Raw genomic sequence first — 22878 nt, 5'->3', positions numbered from 1 at the left:
TTTCCATAGTAGTTGTACCAGTCACCAACAGTGGAGAAGGGTTCCATTTTCCACCCAGCCCCTCCATCATTTCTTATAGGTTGATTTCTTGATGATAGCCATTCTTTCTAGAGTGAGATAGAATCTCAGCATTATTTTAATTTGCATTTTTCAAACATTTTTGTATATTCTTTTACTATTTGTACTTTTTTAAAATTTATTTGTGTGTGTGTGTGTGTGTGTGTGTGTGCGCGTGTGGCCAGCTCAGCCCACCAGGGGGCAGGGCTGGCTGGCATGTGGTGCTGGGGGATTGAACGGTGGTCCTTGTGCTTTGCTAAGCTTGTTCTAAGTAGGTGCTTTAGACCACTGAGCCATCTCACCAGCCCTGTACTTCTTAATATGGAAATATATATTAATCTCAGAGGCCCATCTTTTAATTGGGTCTTTCTATTTTGAGGATGTGATTTTCTTTTAATTCTTTATATGTACTATTGATACTTTGACTTCCTCACCTCAAATATGAATTTTAAATGATATCTGGAGAACTGGAAGACTAAATCTTTCTAGAATATTTTTAGTTTTACATTGCCAAATTCATCAGGAAAATCACTCTCAATGATAGTTGTAACTTTACAAAATGTATTTTACAAGTACAAAATTTGAAGTTGAAATTGCTTTTCTCATGCCTACAAAAAGCATACAGCGTTAGCAGATATGAAACTGGCATTAATCTCATTGTTTACCTCCATCAGAGCCCCCTTGTTGCAGGAAGCATTGTCAATGGATAATAATATTTTGAAATATTTTTCTCTGAGTAGTTGGTATCAACATTTGATGTAAAAATTGAGTCATTTTTCTGTTATAATTGGAAAGTTTACATTATAAACTGATACACTGTCATCAAGACATTGCTGTTCCTTGTGTAAACCATAAAGAGGTTTAAGTATGTATAATTCTAAAGAACCCTATGATGCCTGAAATTGTACGTAAACACCAGCGTCACCTTACCCACTGAGCCACGACAGTCCCTGATAAAATTCAACATGTCCTCTCAAGCACTGACTTCCCCTTCAGCAATGACTTCTCTAGCTGTGAAAGTTGTATGTGCCATCTGCTTTCCATGGAAAGAAGTTTCATTTACATTAAAATGTGCTAGTTTTCATACTTATTCTCTTCATGTTACTTACTGGGATTGTCTGCATGAATTTTGCACCTTCTATGTCTTCGATCTTTGCCTTACCTAGTACTTTTTTATGCTAAGGACCTGGCTTCTTACCTAAATCTCTGCTACCTCTTAAATTCCTTTTCTTCTCAACTGTCTTAACTCTGTTGGCATTTAAAGAAATATTGATAATCAGCATCTTCCTCTGCACTAAGCTTTTATGTAATATAAGATTGTAGACTTTTTTTTTTTTTTTTTCAAAACTAAGGATTGAAGTCAGGACCCTGTGCTTGTCAGACAAGTGCTTATTCTACTGAGCTATCTCCCCAGCCCTGATTGTAGACATCTTTCACTTCTATGCAGACCACTTTGAATTGCATTCACTACTAGACAGTTTAGTATAAGAGGCCTAGGTTTCAGATTATCTCAGTTTTGAATATACCATCTTTACTAGACTAACCATTCCCAGTTTTCAATATAAAGTGAGAGACATGTGACTCTACCTATGACATGAATATAGACCATTGTAGAATACTTTTTTAATTTTTTATTTTTTGCAGAACCGGGGATTGAACTCAGGCCCTTGCACTTTCCAGGGAAGCGCTTATTCAACTTAGTCATGTCCCCAGCCCCATTGTAGAATTCTCAATGAAATTAATTTCAATACTGTAGTTTCTGAAGCCATAGAGAGGCCTAAGGAAGGAGACAAATCAGCAGGTAGAGGAAAGATAATGGAACTTCTTCCAAAATGCACATGTCATTTATAAATTCTATGAGTATGATGTGTGTTTTACCAAAACATTTACCATAACAGCATCATTAATGTAACAGAACACAATTCATCGAAGCCCATACAGGAATAATGAGAATGTTTGAAATATAATGCTACTCATATGTGACTCAGAGGCAAGAACTGTGCACATGCAATTGCAAAAGACTTGGGTGAAGTAGGATTCTAATTAACCCACAATTTGCTTAATAGAACAATATATATGAAGTATATTTTAGGTTATAATCCTATGACGTGTGTCTGTAGTAGTACATTAAAAATAGTGTCAATCTAAAATAAAGGACATCAGTTATATGTATATATAGCATAATAATAAAGGTAGAATCATACAAGAACTTGGATAAAGGGACAAATTCTTACAGTTTTTCAGAGGAGCTCAAGTTTGTTTGTTTTTTTAATTTTACTGGAGATCATAATACAGATATTTCTAAAGTAAGAAAAATATGGAGTCTGAGAGATAGCTCAGCCACATAAGTGCCTGCCTGGCAAGCACAAGATCCTGAGTTCAAACCCCAGAAACACCAAAAAAAGAATAAATAAATAAAGTTAAGAAAAATATCAGTACGTTCTTAATTTAAAAATTAAATGTTTGTTAGATTTTAGGCTCATTTTGATTTATGTTTCTTTTCTAAGTATTGTAATTTCTCATGATATTTCCATAAAGTTACTGCAATTTATTGCTAAGAATGAATTCATTCTAACAACCCGGTGAATTACATCTCTTTTTAGTCAGTTTCTATAGCAATATAAATGTTTGAGATTATTTTATTATTAGGTACTCTGCTGAAATTGGATTAGCATTCACTAGCTTTTAAATTATGCTATATAATATAATCTACCATCTACATCTTACAATTTAGTAAATAAACTGGGACCTAGAAAACATTAATCCCTTATGAAAGTGTACCAAAAATATTGCAAAATAAGAAATTACATGTGAAAGCTGTGGACCTAAAATTTTTGCTTCTGCTTATATTGCTATATTTGACTTTTTTCTTTCAATGATATTTATGTTATGTAATGGTTTGTGTTTAGCTGCCCCCCAAAAGCATTACGAAGTCATGGGGTGGACTTTTCAAAGTTAGATTAATTCAGGACCCAGTGCTAGGATTATGTGTGTGAGTCCTGCTGGGATTATAGCTGTGAAAGCTACACCCTCACATAGCCTGAATACAATATAAGGAAGGGAGCAAGTTTTGTTTGCTGCTGCTGTGATGCCTCAAGGCTCCTTCCTCTCTGCTCATGCTGTTTTGCTGATTTCCAACACCATGAACTGCTGTCCTCTTCCATGTGCCACTCTGCCTTGGAGCCAGCCAAGTATGGACTGAAACCTCCACAAACTGTGAGCTAAATAAAACATTCCTTCCTTAAATCTGGCTGTCAGGTATTTTATCCCCGTAATGACGGATAAATAACTGGATGTGTTACATAAGCCAAAACCTAAATTGATTAGTTTTAATTATTGGCAGTTACCTGAACTAAAAGTATGACTTCATGCTGCTGATGATTTTGGGGACTGACGGAGTGCTTCATTAGTTTTTATAATGAGATGTAACGTAGACAACTGTCTCCATTTAAATTGTCTTCTGTTTCTTTTTGTAGCAGTCATAACAATTCCTCTTTTTAATAAGGATCAGTCATGCCATAAAATATTCATTTTAAAATACTTTCTTAGAGACAGAGACTGAAATATTTACGGGGAATCTGACACAATCATTGTAATGTCTATGACAGATGAATTCATTGCTGTACCAGGAATATCTCTACATCACAAGGGCCACAAGCTCTGAATAGAGGAAAAGAAAATATATCCATGTAGAAAATGAGACTTAAGAGCCAGCTATTGCTCTTAAGTACCCGCTTAGGCAGACACAGGGGCCAGGAGTTCATTCCTGGGCCTGCCATGCTGGCCCCACCACAGGGCACCCTGGGGCAGCCATTATGACAGAACATGATGTTGCACACCTGTAATCCCAGCTCTTGGGAGGCTGTAAACAGGAGGATCACTACGAGTCTGATCTAGTACTGAGTCCATGAACATCTTGTAGATCCTTCCCTAAAATACACACACATACCAAGAAAAACAAAACAACAACAACAAAAAATACCCACAGAATTTTAACATAAAACTCAAATCTAACACTAGAATGAAACTGCATGGGTAACTTGAAAAAATTAACAACTGAGCTCTCTTCTTATAGAGAAGTTTTTGCATATCAAAAGAAATTATCAATGTAATGAAAAGACAACCCACAATTTTTTTAATAATTTTTTTGAGAAATAAGTAGCAATGACACAGTTTCAAAACCAATTAGTAGGACAGTTTCAATAATTAATACATTGCATATTGTTGTCTTCTTAGTGATTATTCATAGTACAAGATACAGACATGATATCCTGTCCAAAAACACTATTAGAAGAAGTCTTTCTATTCATTGAATTAAGAGAAAGTACTTGTATATCTATCCTTACTATTTTGAATATACAGATACAAAATGGTCTTTCCTTTGTACCCCTTTTTTTGTTTAGTTTTGTCAGAGAATGGTTTTTCATTGTCATTTAAATATGGTAGGTGTGAGAATTCAGAAAAATATTCCAATATAGTACAGTAGTCCATAATAGTAGTGGGCTTTCCATAGGACTGGCAATGTCAGAAGTTGTTGACTTGAGTCTTTTACAGTTCAGCATATTAATATGGCTGTACTTTTTATACTTTGTTTTTCTACTTTTCTGCTGAATGGTTAAAACCAAGATAAAGCAAGACCTGTACAACAAGAAATGTAACTTTTGTATCTGCCAAGGTCAATCTAATCCCCTCAGGATTTCACCTGAAACCATGTACCACAGTTTGTAGACCCTTTGTCAGTGTCAGCCATGTGGATGAGTCATGGTCATTGCTTGACCAATTTGCTCTCTGTGAAAGCCTGAGAGAATGTTTTCTCTGCATATGACTCTCCTTAGGCACACTCTACATCATCAATCACCGTCCTCTGTGTCTCCACAATCTCCTTGATCAGAAAATTTGGGACACAACTGATTTATATGATGTTACAGTACAGGTTCATACATGTCCTGAGTCCTCTCTGACCTTGAAAGGCTATGGCCAAAATGTTGGCTGTCCTTGCAGCTCTTCTTTTTCTCTAATTTTTGGTCTGCAAATGTAGGTTGTTAACTCTCCAGAAGTGAAGCTTATTATTACTACCCTACAACATAGGCAGTTGAGCTTAACCTCACTATCTGTCTGAATATCAAACATCTTAGACATAACATGCAACACACAAATTTGGAAAAAATCTTAACTAATAAGCAATAAGACAAAGGTTTTCTATCTAGAATTTATAAAGAACTAAAAAAAAAAAAAACATTTGGGCAAAGCTTGCCCAATAGCTCAGCAGATTAAAGTGCTTACAAGAAGGTGCAGAGGGTGGGGCTTCAACCCCTGGGGCCTGCCATTCTGACCCTGCCCCTGGGGTGGGCTGAGACAGCAATTGAGACTGGGCATAGTGGCATGAACTTGTAATCCCAGTACTTGGGAGGCTGTAAGCAGGAGGATCATTGTGAGTCAGATGTAAGCAGTGAGACCCTGTAGACCCTGTCCTAAAATACAAAAAAAAAAAAAAAAAAAAAAAAAAAAAAAAAAAAAGGAAAGAAAGAAGCCTTAAGGCTGTTCCAGGACATTCTCAAATCTCTTCTTAAATCCTGCAACTGTGCTTTTTATATAGAAAACAAACAATTATGCTTGATTTCTGTATTTAGAATGTCAATGTTTTTTCAAATAAAACACTATAATTTCAGTCATATTTCTCTAGCTGTAACACAGCTAACTCTGCAGTACTACAACAGCATTCCTTCTTAGGAATATTTAGGGCTGGGAAGATGGCTCAGTAGAATAACCCTTGCCTGGCAATACAAGGGCCTCAGTTCAATCCCTGGTTCTGAAAAAAAAATACCGAAATGAAAAAAACAAACAACAAAAGGGCCTAGGAATGTTTATATGGTGAAACATGTTCACTGCCACTTTGTGATCATTTACTTTCAGTAAGTCTTTCTTCTATAGGAGTACAAAGGAGTATTGTTCTCTGATATGGCAGTAATTACTTAGTTCATTATTGGTGACTCCTACATATACACATTGAGAAAGCAATCTAATATTTTACTGAAAAAAGTTGCACTATTTCCACATATAATGGTATATGATACAGAATAGTAAACCAGGCTCTAGTGTTCTGGCTATTTATATACTTCCAGTTTTAATACTAAGTTAATGTTCTCATTTGGCTTCTACTAATGGCTATGGAGGAAAAAGAAACACTTATCAGATACACCTTGATGAAAGACATGTTCTGTTCTGTGGTTGAGCCTATAACTAGACCACAATATTTTGCTATTGATCAATAACTAATATGATTATGAAGAAAGGCTAATATTGGCATCAAAATAATAGATGAGTATGTCCTATTACATTATTGATAAAAGCATGGAGAAAATGTCAGGCACTGAAAGCATATTCAGAGCTCTGAATTCATGTACATATACATGCATATGTGCAAAGTGGATGATTTCAAAAAACAAACAAACAAAAAAAACACTATAAAAAAGGGGGTCTGGGGAGACGGGGAGATGGCTCAGTGGAATATGCGCTTCCCTGGCAAGCATGAGGGCCTGAGTTCAATCCCTGGTTCCACACACACACACACACACACACACACACACACACACACAAAAGTGGATGATTCAATATTTATACTAGAAACATTTTTCTGCATTTATCCAATGCTATTATAAATCATTTATATAAAGTGATTTTTCTTTTAGTACTACCTCAAAATAGTTATCTAAAAATATTCTTAGCATCATTTGTCTTACAAACCGTTGTCTTGATACTTTGGTCAACATATTTGTCACATATATTTTTAAAACCAAACTCATCAATATTCTATCAATTAATATTGTGAAACATATATATATATATATATATATATGTAAGATGGTGGCATGACAATATAGGTTGAAGCTGCAGAGTTCTTAAAACTCATTAAAAAGAAAGAAAGACTATCTCAGAAGTAAAGTAAGGCAAGGGACTATATTTTTTAAATGTACCATTCAGTTACACATAGCCTGGCACATACACAGATAGTATTCATTAAGGATGGTATCTATATATGTAATGATCTGACCAGGACGTGTCTGTTGTCTAGGATAGTGATTAAAAGAAGAGAGAAATCTGAAGATCTAAGGACAGGGGCCAGGAATATAGCTTAATGACAGAGTGCTTCCCAACAAACTCAAGGGCCTGAGTTCAATTTTCAGAACCAAATCCAAAGACAAAACAAACTATGGGCAGTGATTCCTTGGAAAATATAACACCTGAGCTATGGTAATGAGTATAATAGAGAGTTCTTCATGACAGAGAGATACTCATATATGTAGGTAATGCATGTATATAAAATACAAATTTCACGTGCGAATCTTGCCCAGGATATATCAGCTGAAAAAGAAAAATCCTAGAGAGCTGAAAGTACAGTCTTGAAAGTCTCCCTGCTATGTGTTTTATGATTGTTAATAAATTAAGCCCACCAGATTATCAACTTGTTTGATTTTGAGCTGCCTAAGGCATTACTTACACAAACATCTGAGTATGTCAGGGTGAGTCATGTGTTCAAGCCTCACGTTGGGTGCTACAGCTGGTGTGGTCTGGTGCTGTTGCTTAGCTCTTCCTCCCAGTGACCATGAACCAAGCAGCTTTGCTCTTCTGTGTCCTCACAAGCTTGTTTATTCCTTGGAGCCAGCCAACAATGGATTGAAACATCTGAAACCAAGACCCAAACAAACCTCGCAGGTGTCAAGTATCTTGGGCAACCCTAAAAGAAACTAAAGCAAACAAGCAAACAAATAATGGTACCAAGCATGGGCTCAGTGCTGTTGCTATATATGACTATGATGTTCAGAAGCTTTTGGAATTTGTTTGCCTGGAGACTTCATACAGATCTTTAGATGAGTTTATAAATATAAAATGTTACCTGAGATGCTCCATGAGGAATTCTTGTTGCCGTGCAAAAAACCAAAATGATGAGAGGAACATAAATAGTACAGTCCAAGCTCATGAGGTTTTAGTTGGAAAGGAGGTTGACACTGAGAAATGATCCAGCGTTCAGATTTGTTGAACTCTGGCAAAGACTCTGTCCACATTCTGCCTATGTTTAAGACTGTGATGATTAACACAGGTGAACTAAGTGATCTGATAAAAGAAATTCAACCTAGTCCAATGTTTAGGGTGTTATTTCCTTCTTTTGGCCAGTTGTATAGTGATAATCTGAAGTAAAACACAAAGCAACAGCATTTGAAAGCATAAGTTTTTTACTGAAAAATTGTGTAAAAGGGCTAGGGATACAGCTCAGCAGCACAAGCGCCTGCCTCACAAACGCAAGGTCCTGAGTTTGATCCTCAGTACCACATACACACAAAAATAAATAAATAAATAAAAGAGCTGGTAGACAGATTACCAACATAATATATTTTAAAAATGTGTAAAGGTAGAAATGAACGAGGCATGATTACAAAAGAGATTAATGCTATTAAAAGAATAAAATACTCTGAACTTGGATAAGAGAAATGCACTGAGGTCACCCCAGAGAATTAGTACGATTTCACTGAAGGACTGCAGAGTTAAAGTGTAAGGTCTTTCACTAGAAAAGAGATCCCAAGGGCCTCTGTTTCAGAAGACCTGTCTAGAAAACTGGTTCCAGGGAACTGATTTCACTTGTCCCAGTTCTTGAGTTTTGACCCAAGTTACTATATCTGATTCTCGTCCCTTCTTCTCAAGCATAATACCCTCCTCTCCTTCTCAGTTGCCATAAATTAAGTAGTTTTGTCCTACAACTTGCTTTTGCCATGAACTTCTTTGCTTGGAGCCAAAACAACTTCTTTATTTAAGATATGGGTATCAAGAAACTTTTAGAGCAACTAAAAAGCTGACTAATACATTGCTTTATTTTTATTATTTTTTTATTTCTTCTTTTTAAAAATTTTGTGCAGGATCTCACTATGCCGCTCAGGCTCATAGTGATCCTCCTGCTTTTAGCCTTCCCAGTACTGGTATCACAAGTGTGAGCCACCAAGCCCAGACACAGTTGCCAACTCAGTGTGCCCAGGGGCAGGAACGGTGTGGCATGTGGTGGCAGGGATCAAATCCCATCCCCTGTGCTTGCCTAAACAGGTGCTTAGTCCACTGAGCTAACCCCCCAGCCGTTGTGTTTTATATCTGAGAGTTACAAAAGTGTGTTTGGTGTTCCTTCTTAGATAAAGGAATAGTTTGTTGCCTCATGTTTATGTGAAAATTAAAAACATTTTTCAGATAAAAAATGTACACCCTGAGTCACAAGATGAATTTATTTGGCCCAAGAAAACTTTGCAGAAGGGTTTGAAGAAGACCTGGTTAGCAGCCACCAGCCTAATGAGTTTAGAATAGTACATGATTAACTTTAAAGACATAGTTATATTCTAAATTGTATAAGCTTGGGAGTAAAGCATAGGTGTGATACTAAATTTCTGGGGATCTTTAAAGTATTTCATATTACTAATAATTTTTTGAGTATTAAAATATTTTCAATGTATTTGAAGGTCTTGTGTTCTGAGTAGCATTAATAGCTTTTGGTCACATAGTGCTCCTGTCTTTTGTGAGGAATCAGCCCATGGATTAGGAAGCGAAAATGCAATTTATGCCAGTTATGATTACAGCTAAAAACTGGCATCTGCAAAATTGACAGGGATTGATTCATGTCTTAACAGGCCCACCATGAGGTATTTTTCTGTAACAAACTGATGTCAGCATCTATTAACTAGATGAAAGCATGCTTTGTTCCTTAAAATTAAATATGTTAATTTCCATATCTTATAACCCCTTCTATTTCTGAAAATTTTCATTTATTTAATGGTTTAGTACAAAGATGTGTAATAGCATAAATTTTTTGAAAAGTTAAACAAAAATACATTTTTAAAAACTGCTACTTTATAGTTTTATATGTATTTAGTGTCATCTTGATTTCTAGAAATCTAAATCAGTACAGTATGGACATGCAATTAGTTAGCTTCAGAAGAAGGTAAAATGATTAGAAACATATTCCTGAGTTCAAACATTGATAAATTTATCATATCATTATATGTGATTAAATAAAACTCTTTGAAAAGTTTTGAAGCAAATGTGCCCAATGTATTCCTATTATAAAATTCTACGGTATTTGGAAAAAAAAAATTTTTTGGCAGAACCAGGGATTAAACTCAGATCCTTGCGTTTGCCGGTCAAGCACTTATCCTACTGAGCCATCTCCCCTTCCCCTGTACTTGGAAATTTTTAAAAGCACTTTCCAGTTAAATTGTAGCTTTAATATTTTCCTTGGGTGTCACAATCTCTTGCATTATCTAATTTTTATTCATTGTTAAATATTATAAACGTACAATTTGTTTCATGTATTATATATTATTCTAAGTAATTTATACTAAGATTTTGTACTTAATTTCCTTTTGCTATGGCAATATTGTAACATTTTAAAATCCATGTTATAATATTTGATGGTGTTGAAAAACATTGATATAATCAGGACCCTTGCACATGCCTGGCAGGTGCTTTGTTGTTGAGCTATATATCTGGCCCTGTTATTGTTTTTTTTTTTTTTTTTTTTTTTTTTTTTTTTTTGTATCTCTCAAATGGTGAAAACTTTGGACTTCACTCTGCACTGAGTTACTCAGTGATTGCCTGTTTCAAACACTAATATAACTACCCTGCATTTTTTTCCTTTTTCCCTTTCTTTTTCCCTCCACCCTAGTTCCTTTGTTTTAACAATTTCTTCCCCTTTCATAATATCTCTTGTACATTTCAGATATTATTTATACTTTTAATTTCTCACACTAGGGAAAAATATGGTTTTTACAAATGTTAGTCCGATTTACTTCACTAATGAGTTTGGTCTCAATTTCCATCTGTCCAAATGTAAAAATCTGAAGCTTATTCTTCTTTATGGCTATTAATCTATTATATAAAATACATCTTTTATATTCATTCCTCAGTTGATGGGCATTTGGGTTGGCTCCACAATTGAGCTAATACACAACGTGCTATAAACATAGGAGAACATATTGTTATAAACATGTATAAATAGGTGTGAATATACTGAACTGTGTCATGACGCTTTTGATTCTTCTGGCAGATATCCAGAAGGGTTATTTAAAGCTGGATCAAAAGGGGCCTCTAATCCTAGATTTTTGAGGAATCTCTATCTTGAATTCCACAGTGGTTGCATCTGTCTGCACGCCCACCAACAGTGAAGAAGTGTTTTCCCTTCAACCTCTCCAGCATTTACCATTGGTTGAATTCCTGATATTATTCTTTTTGGATTGAGATGGAATCTCAGTGATGTTTTAACTTCATCTCTTAAATAACCAGTGATATTGAACATTTTTCTCATATTTTTATTTTCCATTTGAAAAATGTGTCCTCATCTCAGATGTTCAGCTTTGGATTTGGGTCTTTGAATTGGGGGAATCTAATTTTTTTTCAATTATTCAAATGTTCAGGATAGATGTTCTTTTCAGGGAGACAATTGGCTAAATCTTTTTTTCATTCTATGAGTTGTCTCTTCACTCTGTTGATGATTCCTTTTGATGTGCAAAAGCTTTTCAATAAAGTGGTGTGCCAGATGTTGATTCTTTGAAGTATTTCCTATGCAAATTGGTTTTTGTTTATGAACTATCTGCTTACCCCTATATATTCATGAAAAGGAATTATGCAGTTGAGGGACGTTTGACACTGACTGCAGAATGAAGCAAGGCGATTTATTTGCTTGTACATGGAAGGAGACAATAAAAATAACAAGGATTTGAATATCAATAAATGTGAGATAAGATCAGTACAAGGAAGGGCCTGGTACTATGAAAAACTGTTGAAATGGAATTACTAGAATTGAGAAGGAAATTTTAATAAGATTTGCAATTAGGTGGTTAAAAATATGAAATGTGGAAGGAGAATTTAAGGTTAAGAGAAAACTAAGATAGTTATATTGAAAATGAATTATTAAGAGAGAAAAGAGAAATACAAGTAGTTTAGAAAAAATATTATGCATCTATATTTAGATTATTTTTGAAATACTTAAATTACATTATATGCTAGTTTGTTATATAAAATGTTATATACATTTTCAGTATCATCATGTTCACAATAAAGCTATGGAAATAATTTGTCCTCCTTATAAATATTATAAAGAATATTATTATTGTGATTATTTTCTATGTAAGATGTTACATATTTAATATTTTAATAGAGGTGTCTTTCAAATATTGGAATGAAAAAAGAGAACTATATTTTATATATATATATATACATTTATATATTTTTATTGGTTAATCTATTGGTTTCAGAATTTAATGTAGCAAAACCTTGCACTTCTTCGGAATATTTCTTTAGTACAGTACTCACTTGGTTATAATAATAGATAGTTGAACTATAGCTATTTGTTCAACATCGTGTTTTGGTTGCATCACCAGCTCTTACCCACATGGACAAAACTAACCTCTAAATTTTGTAATGACTGGGATATTTGTTCTGACACAAGTGACTTATATAATAATAATGAGAACAATAAATATCCTGCCATGAAATAAATCAGGAGTTAAAAAAAGAGAGGATGAAATATAAACTTCCACAAGTCTTTTTTATTTAAGTTCATACCTAGAAAATTAGGCCAAATTATGTAGTGTTAAATTTATTGATACTTAAATGGATAATTATTTTCATTTTGCCCTTAGTATAAATTGCAAAACTCATGTTTTAAAATTGGAATTTTCATATTTACATGCAGAGTTCTATTTTCAGGAAGTTAATTGTACATCAGTGAACTTGGCATCATGCAAGAGGATTAATCAGAATATGAATCTGAAACTTCTCAAGACTATGTTATAGTTCCTTGCAATCTGCATTTTCATAAGATCCCAGGTGACACTTGCACTTAGAAAAGTTTGAGCATCACGTTTAAGAACATCTTCTGACATACTTGCAAGCTTAATTATGTTAGAAAGTGTGAGACAATAACAAGAAATCTTTTATTTCTTGGAGAAATGCTGTCAACATGAACACTGATATTCATTGAGAGGAAAAGTTAAAAATAAAAGTATCAGTAGAGCTCATATATATGATATATTGGAAACTCTCCATTAACATGAAGCAATATGCCAGATGGCAAATGCTCTACTTGCAAAACTGGGGGAATTGACTCATCCCCAAGCAGAGATCCCTAGAAAATAATTTGTGTCACTCAATGCAGCAAAACATATTGATAAATTGTGTTCAGTGTTCATGAAAAATGATTACATTCAAGCTATAGAATATGAACATGTTGCACTTAGAGTAGAGGTACTTAGTTAAATAAAGTTCTCTCATAAATGTGCTGCATCAATGAAGTACAAGGAAAAGAGTGACACATGATTTTATTACTTTAATTTTAATAAATATATCTACTTAAGCATTGGATTTTGTAAACATATAAACACACAAATATAGTGTAGCTGAGAGTTGCTATTTTAATTATTCTAAATTTAACTATGGAACTTTTCTTTGTAAAAGATTAATTCCAAATTGTTTGTATATTTTGTTCAAAATGTTTAATAACCTTACTGTTAAGTCATGATATTAAATGAAATTGATATTTAATTTTTCTTTTGTATTTTAGGGAAGGGTCTACAGGGTGCTCAGGGTCTCACTACTAGATCAGACTCGTAATGATCAGCCTGTTTACAGCCTCCCAAGAGCTGGGATTATAGGAGCATGCCAGATATTTATTTAATATTGATTTAGGCATTTCACATAGATTTTTCTTATTTACTCACTGAATAAATTATGCTAAATTAAGTTGAATTGATTTGAATTAGTAGTTATTCTTTAAGTAAGCCTATGAAAACTGAAACAGAAAGGTTTTAAATGATTCATAATGAATTTGAATGATTTCAAACAAACTGTAGTAAAACTTTTAACATATTGTTATTCTATGTTTCTTTTGTATTTAATTTAATACATATTTATTTTTCTGAATTTAAAATTTATGCATGCATTTTCTAAAATCTTTGTAGATGTAGACTTATTCACAATTTTGTCCACAAATGATTAATTATAAATTTACAGTTGTGTTACATAATCATTTTCTCTGAATACATATTTATGTATATGTATAAATATGTACACACAATTTTAATGATATACACACATAACATACCTATCTCTGCATATATTTACTGTTCACCTTTGAACTATTTTATATCCTCCATTGTCTACTTATGCACCGATCATTTTCCTATAAACCTATATTTACTGAGTTTTGTTTTTAAGCATCTTTTGTCCTTTTGATATACGGGAAAAAATAAAACTCCAGACCTGAAAGGTAGCTGGGAAGAGTTCGTTTTCTTTAAAACCAAAAAGTGAATTTTAGGAGGCCGGGGAGATGGCTCAGTGTAATAAGTGCTTCCCTGGCAAGCTCAAGGGCCTGAGTTCAATCCCTGGTTCGGCCAAAAAAAAAAAAAAAAAAAAGAATTTTAGGAACAAATGGTGGTTATGAGAAGAATATATTTATTGGGGAAAGGAAGCTCCTGTCCTAGAGAGGGACAGGAGTGGGGAACCTAATAGGTGGTCCCCGGGAAGCTGTCCCTTCCGGGGACTTTTATAGCATAAAACCATGCAGGTTTAAGGTGGATAACACGGGAACTTACTTAGGTGGTCATGAAGTGGGACAAAACTATGTCAATCAACGAGATTATAAGCACCATTACTCAGGTAAAATTGATTAAGTCCAGGATCAAATGGGACGAGAGGCCGGATTGCTCAGTAGAATAAGCACTTACCTGGCAAGCACAAGGGCCTGAGTTCAATCCCCAGTTCTGGGGGAAAAATAAACAAACAAACAAAAACTGTGTTTGAGGCCAGGCTCAGTCACACAGTGAGTTCAAGTACAGCCTACAAAATGAGATCCTGCCAAATGGGAAGAGAGGCACGTAGCAAGTGGGCACAAATATAGAACAGAACTTTGTCCAGTAGCCAGTCAGTAGTAGTCAGATTAGTGACCCTTCCTAGCTCCTGAAGGTGATGATAAATCCCGCATGCTAATCTTTAAGGGGGTAAGCACTTGTTGGATCTTTGGTGTCTAGGTCTCGCCCGTAACAGGAGCATCCATCCCACCCACAGTTGTAAGGTATCTTGTCTTTTTTGTTATCTCCTTCTAGAGCCTAGCCCTTTCTGACTGCCTATAATATTTCTTTCTTTTTTGGGGGGTGGGGGGAGGATCTACAGGGTGTTCAGGGTCTTACTACTAGATCGGACTTGTGATCCGTCTGTCTACAGCCTCCCAACAGCTACAGTTACAGGCGCGCTACCACGCCCAGTCTAACCTATCATATTTCTATCTAACTTAGCTGTCTACAACACTTTGGGAGAAGCGATCCTTTGAGACTACAGAATCTATCTAGACTTATAACACACATGCAGAGTGGCTTTCTTAACTGACAATTCCTTTGATAATACTTGACAAATTCAAGAGTAGGAAACTCTTTTGTTAATACTGCATTCTAGAATGTCTTCAGAAGAAATTTAGAAAGTCTCACTATAAGGAGGAGCTCTCAGTGAATGTTTTTGCCTTGTGAAGAAATGCTGCAAATAATAAAAAAAGAAAGGGCCAGGGAGATATCTCAGTAGAATAAATGCTTTCCTGGCAAGCGCTAGGGCCTGAGATCAATTCCCGGTTCCTCAAAATAAATAAATAAAAATAAAAGTAAAAACAAAAGAAGAAAGAAATTAAACACATAAAAGTAGAGACATGGATGTTTTGCAAAGGGAGGGGGACCAAGAGATGGAAGAGGGAGCAAGGAAGAAGAGTTAGGTAAGTGGAGGAAAACGAATTAAGCTGTGTTACACACATGCATCAATTTCCAACAATGAATGATATTGTTATATACTGAAGTATCTTCAAGTAAGATATTAAATTAAAATAGATATTTGGGAGTGACTAAAATACTCAGTATATTAAAAATATAAAATATTTAAATATATAAATATATTAACATACTCAATATATTTACCTTTAGTTCTTATTTTATTTGTTATAGTTTTTTAAAGAGCAGAATATATTATTAAGGGAAAGAAATCTTCTGTCTAAGAGATGGACTGAAAGAGACCCCAGGGAATTGGCAAGCAACCTGTCTTTTCTAGTGAATTTTATAGAGCAAAACTACAAGTGAGGCAGGTCCAAAGTGGGAAACATGGGAATTCCCAAGGTGAGCAGGAGGTTGGACAAAACTATGATCCACCAGTAGGGTTGCAATCACAATTTCGCAGGTAAAATTGATTAAGTTGAGATCAAATGAGGAAGTGAGGAACATTGTAAGTGGGCATGAATACAGAACAGGGGCTTTTCCTGTGGGGGTTTGGATTAGTGACTAGTCTCCGCTTTCTCAAGGTGCTTGATACCTGTTTAGAACAGCAATCCCTGATGCATACCCCTGGGGAGGTATGTAGGTGCGTTTGTTTAATCTTTTGTTTTGAGCTCTGGAGGTGCCTTTCTCTCCCAAAGTTACAAGATAAAAATATGGAGCACTGCAAAAATTTGCCTATCTTCCTTGTGCAGGGCCCTACTAATCTTCTCTGTACTGTTCTAATTTCAGAATATGTGCTGCTGAAGTGAGCACTAGTCATGACTGAGAGGTCATAAATAACTTTTTTGAATTTTTTAATAAATATGTAAATGACCAAAATACATACTTCAAACATTTGAACTTCTGAACTTGTGATTTGAAGACCAACCATCAACAGAATCCAGTTAGAAATATTAGAACTCTGCCAACTGTCTCATTTTGATGGAGAAGGAAAAAGACAGAGAGAAGACAGCCACTCTTTTCGCTCCACTCCTTTTGATGCCAAAAATTACACCACACTATAGATCAAATGTGACATAAAAGTACAGCACGTTCTATCCTGGAGAGGATCGTTACTCTTCACCTTAGAAACCTCCAAAATAGTTCTATTGATCCGTCTCAACTCAGTGGACACTGAAAAGGTCTAGTTTTATACAATCTTCACCTTCATTTTTGGTTTTTAGCTGCTACCTTTCTTTTCACAATGATAGAATTAGTGAATTTCATTACTTTCTGTTCACTTTTACATACTAAAATCTTACTTTGATTAATTTATTTTTAATTTTACATTTATGCAGTTTTAATGTTGATACTAATAAAATCAATTCCAAGAGAATGCATTCATTATTAGGAGTATTTGATTTACTGTGCACATGTAACACACATCTGCATTTCACTCTGCACATATTTTTAATAATTATAATATCCATATGCTTTTTTCTCTTTCAAAACATATGTTTAACTGCACTCAGTGAAGATGATTTATTCTGAAGGATGAAAATAAACCTATTAATGAATAAATGACAAGTATTTTGTTTTCTGCTGATGGCCATTTAGGTAGTTTCTGATATTTCCCATGGCAATAATGTTAAAATACGGAACTGAAAATCCTGTACCTGAATTACTTTACTGTAATTAAGTATCTTTAGTACAGTAAATATTTACTGGTGAACATTTTAAAGTGTGCATTTTTTGACAGATGTTGCAAATTATATTTCATGAAGATTACAGAAACTCACATTCCAATCAGAAATGTTGACCATTTTTGTTTTTCCATATTATCATCAAAGTATAATTCTGGATTTTTTAAACATTAAACTGAACACTTGCCTCAGCTTCCAGAGTCTGTCATAAGGCTGTTCCAAATTTCTGTTCTGTATGTTTGATGCCCAGAATGAGTTCTAGTAAACTAATGCAAGAGCAAATTTGATTGCCTTATGAAATCTTAAAAGTAAAACATATTTTCTTCTCTTTTCCAACTTGTAAAAATTTGTTTTGTTTTACTGTTTTTAGGTTTTTTCTTTTTTTATTGGACAATTTTTTTTTGTTGCTGTTTTAATGTATTTGGTTGTTGCAGGGTCTCACCACACAACTCTGACTTGAAGTGATCCTCTTGCTTTCAGCCTCCCCAGTGCTGTGATTACAAGTGTGAGCACCATTTTGCCAGACTCTGGCCAGCTCAGCCCTCCCTGGGGGCAGGGCTGGTGCAGCATGTGGTGCTGGGGATCAAACTGAGGTCCCTGTGCAGGGTCTAAGCAGGGCTTTTGTTCTGCTGAGCTATTCACCAGACCTTTACTTTTATTCTTTGCACCCAGGTTCCAACATTTTGGAATGAAAAATAGGTTGCTCAGTCCTGTACTGTTCTTGTTTTCTTTTTCTGTGAATCAAATGTTACACTTTCTCCACTGTTAATTACTCATCTGATTAAATTAAGGTTAAAGTAAATTGATAAAAGCTCCATGGGTCATGATTGTTAAGTTTAAAATGAAACTAAAAATGTTTTTTGCTTTATAAAGTAACGTTTTAAGTTCTTCGCTTTAAATTATAAAGGTCACTGGTGATAGGCAGGTGAGGAAGTAGCCGTTATTCTGTCCCACATTCTATAATTAATAAAATAAATATACATATTAAAATACTTAATGGAAAATTTTCAGTTATGTAAATTTCTTGTATATAATTATGGAGAAATAATGAGATATAGTTTGTTAAATTGTCAGAAATTTCACACATGCAGAAAATATACAATATCAATATTCATTCTTTAAACTCCCTTGTATTCCTCAATTTTTCACGTCTTCCTCTTTCAACTATTGTGAGTTCTATCAGTATAGATATTACTTGATTACAACTGAACTTATTGAACCTAGTAAACAATTATAGATATATCACATATATATATATATATATGTATATCAATATAAATACTATATCTATATTGTTTCACATACATTGATTTCTTGGATGCTTTAATTTTATTGTATAAAGTAAATATCTTTTTAATTTTAAATGGCACACACTGTTCATCCATGTAATTTTATTACAGATTACTCTTCCATTTATTTTTGTATATTTACATCTCATGTAAAATCAATCTAAAATGGACATTTAATATTATATTTAAAGGAATCCTTAATACACATGAAAATCCTATGTAAAATTTTATGTTTATGTACAGGTGTACATTACATTTGGGAGAATAAAATTTAGCATTCATCAAATGTTTAATAGAATCTTCATGCAAAAAAGTTAAATATCATCTAAACACAATTTATTGTATATTTTAGAAAATAAAATAAAGAAAAAATTTGTTTTAAATATATATTTGCTTTTTTATTGTTTGAAAGTAAAAAGTGACTCTAAATTAGTATATAAGCATAATGTATCTTCTATATGAATGATGTGTATTAATATTTAAAATTTATACTCCTAATTAAACATCAGTTCTATGATCCAAGTATTTATTTGGTTAATAAATATTTGTAGTTTACAATCAGTTACTTGTTGGTACTTGAGCAAATGGAAACAAACAAAAGAAATACCATCTCAAAGCTACTCAAGTGTGGAAAGAATAGATGAACGTATAGTGGTTTCTAACTGTCAAATTATGTCTAATCTCTAGGCTCATTCTCTTGTCAAAGCAAAATCCTAACTTTTAGTTTTATTTGGATGCTCCCTTGTCCTTGTCTACCTACACTATATTTTACTTCAGCAAAGTTGTAACTTCTTTGTCCTAAAATTCACTAAAGTCATTAAAAGATGTATATTAAAATCTTTGTCTCAGCTACAGTCTGGGTCTAGATGTTCCAGTCCTAAGACTTTTCCAGAGGTGGCTGGATCTAGAATGTGTGATGCTGGGATTTAAGTGTGTGATTAGTAAATCAGTCCATCGATTGGTTCAACACAGCTCTGGTTAGGATTAAGGTGTGAGTGCTGCGCCTGCTCCAGGGGGGATCAGCTTCCATACAGAAACAGTTATCTTTTCTTGTTGTTCTTTGCTGTCCTCAGAATCCATAAAAGTGTTCCCCTCGGCCATATTGCTGTGCTTTGGGGCAAGCAAACTGCAGACTAAGCCCTCTGTTATGGTTTGTGTACAGGTGTGTTCAGAAAGCCCCATGCAGTCCTGGGGCAGCTTCTGGAGCTTGTGATTGATTATTGTGGGTGCGGGTGCTACGACTACTTTGTAATCTTCACTACAATGCAGAGAGGGGAGAGAAGCATGCTGGCTTCCTGACCCACTGCCTTTTGGCTCTTAGCTCTTTACCACACCATAAAGTGTGTTCTTCTCTGCCATGAGGCATGCTGTCTTGGAGCCAGCTGAGTATGGACTGAACCAGACGGTAACTGTAAGCTAATTTAACCTTTCCTTCCTTAACTTTGGGTGCTGGGTATTTTGTCCTGTCAAGTGAAGAGTAACTAAGATACCCTCTACAAACTGTGAACTAAATAAACCTTTTCTCCTTTTAACACCGGATGTCACATATTTTGCCTCAGCAATGAGATAAGTAACTAAATTACCTCCTGTGCTTTTTATTTTCTCTCTTAAACCTTCACTTTCTAATTTACACTGTAAATGTCTTTCATTTGGATTATTGGAGGAGGCTTCAAATTATTTGTCCAATTTCCTTCAATTTCACCTATGCAATTTATTAGTGGAACAGCCTCAATGAGAGTGCTAAAATGTATTTCTCAATTAAAACCCTCTAGTAGCTTCCTCTCTAACTCGGAGTAAGGACTGAGTCCTCCCAGTGTCCTGTGAGCTTTTAAAAGATCTGGGAAGAATTTTTGTTTTCATCATCTCCTAAATGGCTTCTTTACCTTTTTTGCCTCATTTTAACTTTCCTTCAATCATGCTGGCTATTCTCTTCTCCTAGAAATTTTGCATTCTTTTATTCTTTTCTATCTGTTATAGTCTTCCTCATATATGATTCATCACTTTTTTGAAGGCTTTAAACATTTCTTTTTTGGAGGACTGGCCAAATAGCTCAGAGAATTAAAGCACCTCCTTAGGCAGAGCTCAGCGGCTGGGGTTTGATCCCCTTCATGCTGTGCCAGCAGGCCCCTGAGACATGCTAAGATGGTGATTGAAACTGGACGTGGTGGTGTGCTCCTATAATCGCAGCGCTTGGGAAGCTGTGAACAGCAAAATCACTGCAAGTCTGATCTACGTAGTGAGACATTGTAGACCCCATGGACCCTGTCCTACATACATTAAAAAATAATAATAATAAACAGTTCTTTATAGGGAGAAATGCTCTGAAAAACAGATTTATGATTGCAGCCTCCTCATTTTAGTACCTCCCAGATTTGTTACCACACTTATCTAGTTAGACCAGCATTTTAACTCTGAGATTTCTACTTCTGCTGCCATTCAGTCTAGAGTGTTTTTCTCAAAGAAATGCACATGGCTGTTCACTCTTTTTTGCTGTAATATTTAATCAAATACCTTTTTTTCATTATTAAACTCTGAAGTTTTATATGAAATTGTTTCCCTTTTCATCTCATTATTTAAATTTTAATTTTATTAATTTTTTAGTACAAGGTCTCCATCTACAGTGTCTGACTACACAGATTGGACTCGTAGTGGTCCTCCTGTTTTCAGCCTCCCAAACCCTGGGATTACAGGCTTGCACCCACATGTCCAGTCTCAGTCATGGTTTCACTGTGCCCTGGGAGCAGGGCCAGCATGGCATGCTGGGGATCAAACCCTGATCCCTGTGTCTGCCTAAGCAGGCTCCTTAATTCCTTAATCCATTAACATACTTAATATAACCTTATAAATGCAAATTTTTAAGGTTTCTCACCTACTCTATTGTAGGAAGACATTATTTTTCTGACATCTTGGAAATATATATATATATATATATATATATATATATATTATACATATGTAACAGTATAGTTGTATCATGTATTATATAACTGGTAGAAATTCATAGCAGTTTTAAGTCCTAAAAGGAAAAAAATTTTGTTCAATGAGAAAGATATAATGGAGGGTGTGCCCATTTTCTATAGTGTTGGGAAGGAAAGATCAAAGATGTCTTGCCACATAGATGAAGAATTGGGACAAGGAAGCGTATTGATGAATTTTTTGATTACTATCACACCTTAAAGGAAGAGAAGTTTATTGTTGTTTCAGAGATTTCTATCCATGGTCAGCTGCACTTAAGTAGGAAACATCATGGTAGAAGGGGCTGGTGCGGAAGAGCTGCTCCATTCCTGATATCCCTGAAGTAGGAAAAGAGCACACAATGCAGGAACTGGCTGGGAGCATCTGCAGAACAGAAGACTATAGCCCAGAGCCTGCACCTTCACCTCTGTCTTAATTAATTCTCTTTAAAGGAGGACAGGCTTATTTGGCTCAGAATTTATAGTAGATTCAGCCAGAGTTGGGAGGCTCCAGTGCAGGGTGGCATGGCAGAGGGGAATTGCAAATAGAAAACAGTCCAAGCCAGAAGGCAGCAAGGCAGCAACAAACAAGGGACAAGCAGCGCCTTTTTCTGTCTCATATCATGTCCAGGTTACTCACCCATAAGCAGATAGCACTCACACCCAGGGCGAGTCCACATTAATCTTGGCATTGCCTCATGAAATGATAGTCATATCACATTATTTATTCCAGCAGTACACACCCTAGGTCCTGCCACCTCTGCAAAGCCCCATTTATGACCGTAAGAGCCTCTGGAGAGACATCTAGATACAAGTCATAACACCCCACTTCCTGACAGGCTATTCTCCTACTTTGGTCCTTCCCAACCCAATCACCTTTCCAGGATTCTCTTAATCCAGTCAAGGTGGTCAACAAAATGAACAGGCTCAGGGAACACACACTAGGAAAGAAATCCAGGCCTAGAAGACAGCCCAGATAGTTTTCTTAGTCAGGGGAACGAAGGACACATTTCAGGAACTACAAGTAGACTAAACCTGGAGCAGAGTGAGCAGTAGAGTAGCATCAGAAAAATGGACAGAGAGAAAACAGGGTCAGGCATTACGGACTTCCACATCATTG

The 22878-nt window shown here is 35.1% G+C and overlaps 1 non-coding gene across 1 annotated transcript; it reads right to left on the bottom strand.

Annotated features, from left to right (window-relative positions):
* Positions 1-16540: 16540 nt before the first annotated feature.
* LOC111812905 lies at positions 16541-16646 on the bottom strand. Its single transcript, XR_002818277.1, has one exon. It is a non-coding gene; the product is annotated as a U6 spliceosomal RNA (small nuclear RNA).
* Positions 16647-22878: the final 6232 nt, after the last annotated feature.

The sequence above is a fragment of the Octodon degus genome, unplaced genomic scaffold, assembly GCF_000260255.1.
Source record: "Octodon degus isolate 3935 unplaced genomic scaffold, OctDeg1.0 scaffold00150, whole genome shotgun sequence".
In the NCBI taxonomy this organism is placed as follows: Eukaryota; Metazoa; Chordata; class Mammalia; order Rodentia; family Octodontidae; genus Octodon; species Octodon degus.
This window is presented reverse-complemented; position numbering and strand designations above follow the sequence as displayed.